General features: G+C 42.0%; 1 long non-coding RNA gene across 1 annotated transcript; it reads left to right on the top strand.

Moving 5' to 3' along the window:
• Positions 1–2,420: 2,420 nt before the first annotated feature.
• On the top strand, positions 2,421–7,119 carry LOC144115365 (uncharacterized). The gene is made up of 2 exons (XR_013311381.1): positions 2,421–6,478; positions 6,604–7,119. It is a non-coding gene; the product is annotated as an uncharacterized LOC144115365 (long non-coding RNA).
• The last annotated feature ends 1,369 nt before the right edge of the window (positions 7,120–8,488 follow it).

Raw genomic sequence — 8,488 nt, 5'->3', positions numbered from 1 at the left:
CACCGAAACTCAAGCTTCTTGTATATAATGCCTTATTTCTCCCGCATATAAACTACTGTAACCTTGTTTGGGGGACAACATCTGCTACACACATCCACAAATTACTTTTAATACAGAAAAAAGCTATCCGCCATATTGCAAATGCCCCATACGATTCCCATACGCGGGATTTATTTCAATCATTTAATGTCTTGACTGTCACGCATGCATACATATTTAACCTGTTCTTAAAATACAAGAGCAGCTTAAAACACACAAATGAGCATTTTCTTCGAATGAGCCGCCTTAAAAAATCCTTGCAGCTGCCATACAGTGTAAGGCAAAGAGATACATGGGATTTGCCATTTTCCCGAACCAATAACGGTTTTAACAGGTTGCAATATCGTGTACCATTCCTGCTAAATAGCCTTGAAAAGTTACATATAGACCCGAACACCATGACTTGAAAACAATGGAAAAAATTTTTAATGACGAACGACGGTATCCAAATTTAAGAAAAAAGTACAGAAGAAAAATGTTGTAATGTAAACGTTTTCTCTTATTTTGGAGCATGCTTGTTTTTGTATTAGGTTCGTACGATTCTTTTATTTGTCTGTACGTCCTGAGTGTAAATGGTCTAACTTAGACCACAAACTCGTTTTTTTTTTCTTTTACTTTCCCTTTTGCTGCATATGTATCCAAATATGTTGGCCTGCACGTGGGATGCTGTTGTACGCGAATACATTTGTATTGCTTTTATCTGTGAGATGCAACATATATATATATATATATGTATAAACTTGCATTTAACATGACTGAAAAACCTTCACGCTGCCAATCAAACAGGGGCAAGGGCCTTGTCAAGCTGCTTGTAGCAGCTTTTTTGCTCTTGTCCCAGCATTCCTTTGTTACACGCAGAAGAATGCTGAATAGAGATTTGATTTGATTTGATTTGATCTTTTCCGTCGCTCCGAGGTCGACTGCCTGACTGGGATGTCTACGGCTGGTCATTCAGGTCCAAGTAAATGACGTATATGTTTACCCATAACTGTAGTCAGGTTTGAGTAAGCGAATTTGGTGTCCTACAATATAGACCGCCTTACACAATGTGTACTCAAAGAACGATTCTAAGGCACATCGCAGTTACAAAACCAACTCTGTACACACGATGCCCTATTTGTGACTGCATGAAGGGCAGTTTACTCATTTTTCAGTTCTGCTGACACATGATTTCATAAAAGGGGCTGGTAAGCAGTGGCGTGAAGGTCGTAGTTCTTGCTCGCATTTCAAAATTGAATAGAGAAAAGAAAAATTACTTCTGACTCTGTGCAATGCAACTTCGGATTTCCAGCATACACCCCACAGCCTTGAAATGCTTCATCATCACAGGTGATGTTGAGTGTTTACACACTTACCACATGCATACTAGTTCACACACTTGCCATAACATAAAAGTGTGATCCACTTGCATCACAGTGACTGGATCCCTCCCCAACCTTGAACCACCACAGTAGTTGCTTGCTGAAATACATTGCAATATTACAGTACACAATGCTTGCAGGTTAATGTCATTAGCATTTTGTGACCACTTTCTGAGACATTATTGACCTTTGGTGCTAAGTCGGCAGCCAGAGGACACATGAGTACGGGCAGAGTTTTGGCGTGGGTGTGCATTCTTGTATGTTGAAGGCACGTGCATCACTGTTTGCTGTTTACCTGCATTTGAGTGAGCTGGCATTGCTCTGTGAAGTGCACTACTCTGCAGTTCAGAGTTTTATTGTTTCCATGAGATGCAACTGCTGACAGGGACTGGAAGGCTTTTTCTTGGTCGATCCTGGCAATGCTGACAGAGAAAGAATGGGTAGTCGTTTAGCACATGTGGAAAAACCACAATATCTGAACTAGTATAATCAGTCAATGAATCAATTTAAAACTAAGTAGTAGTAATTAACAGTAATGACATTCTTGCAGATATTGTTCAGCAGGAGGTCCCAAAGCAAGGCATGTCAAGGGGCCTCTGAAAATTGACCAAAGTGTCATGGAAAGAGTAAAAAGGCATCCTCTGCATCAATTATAGTGTGGGCTGGTCACTTTTGGACTCTGTGAGGCATTGACTTGCTCTGGAATTCTCTTTGTGGACTTTCCTGCATATCACATGTGATGAAAGCTGGATGGCCAACCATCCCTTTTTAAGAGTAAATACGTGAAAGCCTGCGTTCTCTTTTTTTAATCTCTAATGTGACACATGCTTAACACCAATGCCCATGGCACTTGTTCATCACAACTCTTGTAGCATGAGCTGTGCTATCTCTGGAGATCCTGAGGAAAACCCACTTGTAGACTTGCATCAGGTTTCTGAAGACAGAAGAGGGCGGTCATGTCATTGGCAGTGCAAGCAATAGTGTTAAAATCCGTCCTATTGCATGTTGCATTGTAGTCCGTGTAGATCTGACATGTCCATTGGAGAAGGCGTCTCTTCCGACATTACTTTTAGATGCCAACTGACTCGCCACGGGTTATATCCTTTTGTTTTCATAAGTGGTCTCACCGTTTCAATACCAACGTTCGTTCCCCTTGTTTACGTCCGCATTGTCCTTCCAGCAGGCCGAAACTGTGTGCTGTTTAGGCAATGCAGCCTCCTCATAAGCTATCACCGCATTTTCTTTTTTTTTCGAAGGGGTTGGGGGGGGCAGCCAGCAACACTTACCACTTATGCACCGCAGCATGTAAACCCATAGCGGAGGGTTCCGGAATAATTTTGATCACCTGGGTGATCTTAATGTGCAGTGACAGTGCACAGCATACGGGAGCCTTTTGTGCTTCGCCTCAATCGAAAAGCCACCGCTGCAGCGGTTGGGTTCGAACCTGGGGACTTTGGCTCAGTTGCCCAGCACACTAACCACTTAGCCACGGCAGCTGGTAAGCCCATAATGGAGTACTCGGGAATAATTTTGACCACCTGGCTGATCTTTAACGTGCCGTGACAATGCACAGCACATGGGCACCTACTGCGCTTCTTATTATCGAACTTTGGGCAGTTCAGGCATTTTTTCTGGTCTCTCGAAATCTAAATTATGAAAGTTTTCCTGCCTTTCATGGTATTAATGGCCCAATAAGTGTCAGCTCATGAATATCAAATTGTCACACATTTCATGCTCATGTTGCAGGGTCACAACTGATAGGCAGCTTGCAATCAACAGTGCCTTATGCACAGATGAAAATTTGCTGCTTCATAAGATATAGTTAATTTAGGTTCTCCATGTGATGTTCATAGTGTCTAGTTGTATTTAAACATGCCCATGGCAACCATGCTCATAAACTGTATGATGACACAAGCTGCATCAACATTAGCACAAAATTCGTATATCACTGGTTCCAGTTCTGCTGTGTGGTGCTTTACATATTCATTTCTGTGTGTTAGTCTGTGAGAAGAAGGTAAAGCTTCGGGGGAAGAAATCCATATGCCCATAGAGAATGGGGAATTGCGAGTGACTTGGGGAGTGTCACTTTTGCATGGTGTGTGCCAGTAAAAATGTGGTTCGTCTTTGTGCACCACCGCACAGTCAGGACAGATTCGGCCTTGTTCACTCCTTTACCTCTAAAGCTGCAGAAATGTATAGCCGCAATTGGAGACTAATTTGCTTCGGTGAAACCTGCCGGAGTTATTTTTTTAAGCCGGCTATTCAATGCGTGCATCTGCAAAACAAGTGGACGCAATACAGGCTGGAATGGTGGAAATGACAACCTATCTAATTTCATTGTGTGTGTGTGTGTCTTCAGCTGTGACCATATCACTAACTTGGTCTCCACTGAGCTTTCCACGCTTTGGTAGCATGCTTTACCAAAAGACTGCAGGCTCGTGGAGATCACACCATTCGCAGTTCTTGGATGTATGCATTCTTCTGTGTCCATAATCACATATCAAATTCAACAGTTAGTTGCTCGCCACCCACCCACTGGGTTGTGGAGAACCTGCCCAGTTTGTGTGTGTGCGCATACATGCACGCACACATGCATAGCAACCTGCCGACAGTGACAGGTTCGCAAGAGGTGGGAGAAGAGACCAGAGCATCCCAAGTCGCACTGATGGCAGCGCCTGCCATAGCAGGGCAGTAACACCTTGCTTAACAGCTCTGCCACTGCACCAGGAGTAGTACGGGGACTTCTAGGGATCTATGTATGTAAAGTTGAGAATGACGAATTTCTCATATCTGGACGTTAACCTGTTATAGCTATCTGAATAGCTACATCCCATCAACAGCCGAAAAGTGAAAAAGTGGTAGAGCACTTCAATCGCATTTAGCCTTACTACGCTGAGTGTAAACTAGAGGAGGACCAATTCAACATATATGCTTATTAACTTAGTAACCCTCTTGCGTCCTACCCTTAAGGCGGGGATAAAGTGCCCATTCCAGTCTTTTTTCCAGTAGCAATACAGTGAAAGTTTTCTTCCAGCTTGTAGGCTTAGTCACGCAAGCACTTCTGTACATAACATGTGTAGGTAACAGCACTTTGCTACTGGGGTTCGAGCTTCATATCATGTTATGACTGCATATTATCGACTGTCCTTCCGAATTTCTTTCCTTGATGTGGTGGATCTAAGTTTTACCTTACCCAGGTGTCTGCGTCTAAAATCACATCTATGTTCCATAGATGCATCACACCACGGGTCTCGTATGTATGGGAGTTGTCTCTCTGCTGACGTGGGTTTATCACAAGATTAAATGTATTCTTGGGTTTTGATGGGTGCTGCTGAAACTCTAAGGGGCTATGGTGCCTCTTGATCACGCTAAACAATCTCTGGCTTACCCATGCACAAGTGTCTGCTGTTTAAACCCTGCTTTGTGTAACTGTCACTTTTCCTTGTGCACATTCTGCTTTTCTGTGTGTTATCTTGCAGGCAAATCAAACAATAGTCGGAGATGGTCTGCTAGATAGATGAACAACCTGCATGGACAACTGCTGCCAAACTATGCATATAATATTCTTAGGCTTACATCCTTTCCAACTGTATTATGTCTTATGCTCTGAATTTCTGTTGACTCTGCTAAGTTAGGCACATCAGAATCCTTCTGGGCAATTTGTGACAAGAAAATGAGAGGTCTAGATTTGGCAGAGCCTATATACTGCTGCAGACCATTTCAGAGTTTACAGTTACTGTTTTGTCTTTGGTTGGATTTGAGTTTTGTTCATCTTTTACTTTTGATTGTGCTAAGCTGTGTTGACTTTTTTTTTTTCAGCCGAGATAATCTGCTCATCCTGCAAGAAACGGGTTTAAAAAATACAAGGCTAAGAAAAGCAAATTGTTCCCATATTCCCCTAAGTACTTAATTAGTTAGGTGTCCTGGGAGAATTTCGGCGGAATGATCTTCTTGAGTGCTGCCAAAACAGATTCTACGTTCATTTATTCTCACATGTATGCATTTTCTTGGGATCTTAATCACACACCCAATATGGGGTGAGTTTTCTGCAGTGCTCAATACAATCGGGCAGCTTTACTATGACAGTCATGAAAAGGCAATGCTGTGTTATGTGCCGTGCAATTCCATATCTACTCTGGCGGATTATGGAGCTTGGTAGCGGCATTTTAACAGGCTGTCAAGTGTAGTCCTCCCTGTCACCTGCGACCCTTTTCAGACTATGATAAAATGTGCCCCTTTTCCAGTAAGAAAATCATTCCATTGTACCCAATGCATATCTCTCTTATAAGCACTGCTGCTCCACAGATAACTGTTATTACCCACCGTTTGAAGTTAACTATTCTTCTCTTGAAATCGACACTGTGATGCCAATTTATGATTGTTGAATCCATAAAACAGGCACTTCCGCTAATGGCAGTTGGGTTGTTTCCTTAATTTTTCTGTCTTTGCTCTACTTGACTTTTCAGAGCAATGTATGCCTGGGAATAGAATCTGCCAAGAATGAACCTTGCAAGCTGGTTCCAGCCCTTACTTTCTATGTGTCTTGCGGTTGAAAGGCTGTAAATTCACACACCCATTAGTAGTATTTGGTACTGCTTACGCATTAATCCATAAACCTGTGATGCCTTTCAAGCATGCAGGTGCCTGCTGCATTTTACATGCTCCACACACAAAGCATATAAACAATGTTGTTTTTCGGAGTCTCCTGCTTAGTCTGTTCTGCTTTGTTTAAATTTGCAGGCCTGAGGACCAGTATTAGAAGGACAGAGTGCATGCCTGAGGGAGAACCTTTAAAAGCAACCGGGCACTGTGAACTTGTGCAAAAACTTACCTTCATTTATTTGTACATGTGAATTTAGGTGCATCAGAATCCATCTGGCTGTGCCAAAAGAACTATCCCCACCAGCTGTGCTAAAAATATCACAGTTGACATTGCATTTTAGCATGTTAGAAAACATCTGTTTCAAAGTTTTGTTCTCATATTTTACTGCACAATGCCATGTGCACTTCTTTTTTCTTGTTCAGATCCTTTCATATTTGGTGCCTGCAGAAGTAACCAAATGACAATGTGCAGTCAGGTGTGGTTTTTGTGAATTCTCACTGCTGCTTTGTGCATTGTCATTTATATGAAAGCAGACAGGCACCTCTGCTTGTGGGATTTTTTTTCCTTGTAGTGACTCCTTTGTTCTTCATTATTTTGCAGGCCATTATTAAAATGCCAATGCATACAAGGTTCCAGAGGAAGAAACCTTCAATACGACGCCTGCCAAGCTTCTATGACTCCATTTCTTCATGCTCATCGCCTAGAAGATTGCATGTGCAGTAATTTCAGTGCATTGTGTCTATGGTCAAAGTGGAATCGAAATGGTTTTTATGTGTCTGAATCACAGGTATCTAAATAAGGGAAATGGGCATCATCCTGAAAGCAGAAATCTTGTTTATTGAACTTGTTTTGTAAACAATATATTTAGTTCTTTCCACAGGAATGACAACGGGTTTTGGAAAAGAGAGGGAATAATAGATGGCTGCACAGGGGTCTCTTCAGGGTTTGTGGTGCTGGGGGGGGATCTTTTTTCTTCTTGGCTCGAGTGTCATGCAGCATAAACCATTGGTGCACTGTGGTTGAACAGTTTTCATTGAGCTCTAGGTGAGGTTCCCATGTGTCGTGGCACATACAGAGCATCTGACGCGCACAGCAATAAAGCAGACCCTCTGACCTGTGTACTCTTCATGAAGTGCACTTAGTAGTAGCAATAGTATTAGAATCACATTATTTGGTCACTCAGTATCAAGTGCGAAGAAAGGAGTAGGCCTGGTGCACAAGTACCAGTTGGTCTTGCAGTGATCCAAGGCAAGCCAAGCACTCCACGAGAATAAGGGGAAGGAAAGGCGAGTGTTCTGAATGGCCTGGGAGGGCATTCCAGGGGACAGTGGGTCAATTTGGCATGTTTTTCAGGGCAGTCATAACTTTCGGGAAATGTTGCACATTGGGTGTTTCAAAGCAAGATCACTTGATCGCCATTGTGAAACGTGTCACATTATATATCTGAGTTGAAAATGCAGTTATGATGGATAATGTTTAGTCGCTCTCTTAAGCCTGCTATTTGATTCATTTATGCCATATGTGTGTGCCATATTATGTTTCCTTTTGTCTTTTTCACTCAAAGCAGAAATATCAAAGGTGAATATCGTATGAGTTGAAATTCAATTACCGTTTTGGTACATCTGTGTTTTACATAACATCAATTATTGTCTTGATTATTGTGCTGTACAGCCATGAATCTGCAAATTCTTGTTTATGTCATTCTATGTGACGGCACCACTTTTGTCTCCTTTGTCTGCTGGCTGGGGCTATGTAAAGACTGTAGCTATGCAAAGCCTGTTCTGTCAGTATCGTGTGGTGAATTCTACATGTTATTTTGTTTGTAACTGTTCGCTGGTTTAAAAGAATTTTTTGGCATTGCTGACGAGAACAGTGAGATTGCTTGTGGTTGATCACAGATGACTGACCTTCTTTCCTCATGCACATAGCATTACTGCACTGTCAAGACTATTTGTTCTGTGTGCATTTATCCTTGCTCTGACATCTTCCATGCTGTTTTGCGGTGTTTTTAATAACAGGCGATACTTGGCTGCATGAGGCGTACTGTGATGTAGAAACTCCTTAGTTTTCTGAATATACTGATTGCTGTTCTGAACATCTATAATTCATTATGTATGGATTTCAAGTCATGATGGTGCTGTGCCAGTGTGTTGTGTCGTTAATTGCATAACACACTCATGAGTTCATAGCCCGATAAGGCAGACTTTTACTGTCCTTCTCATGAATCCAGTAATTGTGCAAGCTAACAGGTCAGTAAAGTGTCTGTTGACTTGAATCCAATATGCCTGAATATTAAGCAATCATCAGTTTTTATGAGCATAAGTATACTTCTCTTCTGCTCATAGAACTAGAAGTCAGGAATATTTGCTTTGGGACTCCCTTTTTTATAAGCTCACCCTACTGAATTTGCACAGCTATTGTAAGAGATTGCATTTTGTATTTGCTGTCTGATGTATGTAACGCAAAATGAGCTGTGGCGTGTGTA

This window comes from Amblyomma americanum, chromosome 1 (genome assembly GCF_052857255.1).
Source record: "Amblyomma americanum isolate KBUSLIRL-KWMA chromosome 1, ASM5285725v1, whole genome shotgun sequence".
Lineage (NCBI taxonomy): Eukaryota > Metazoa > Arthropoda > Arachnida > Ixodida > Ixodidae > Amblyomma > Amblyomma americanum.
This window is presented reverse-complemented; position numbering and strand designations above follow the sequence as displayed.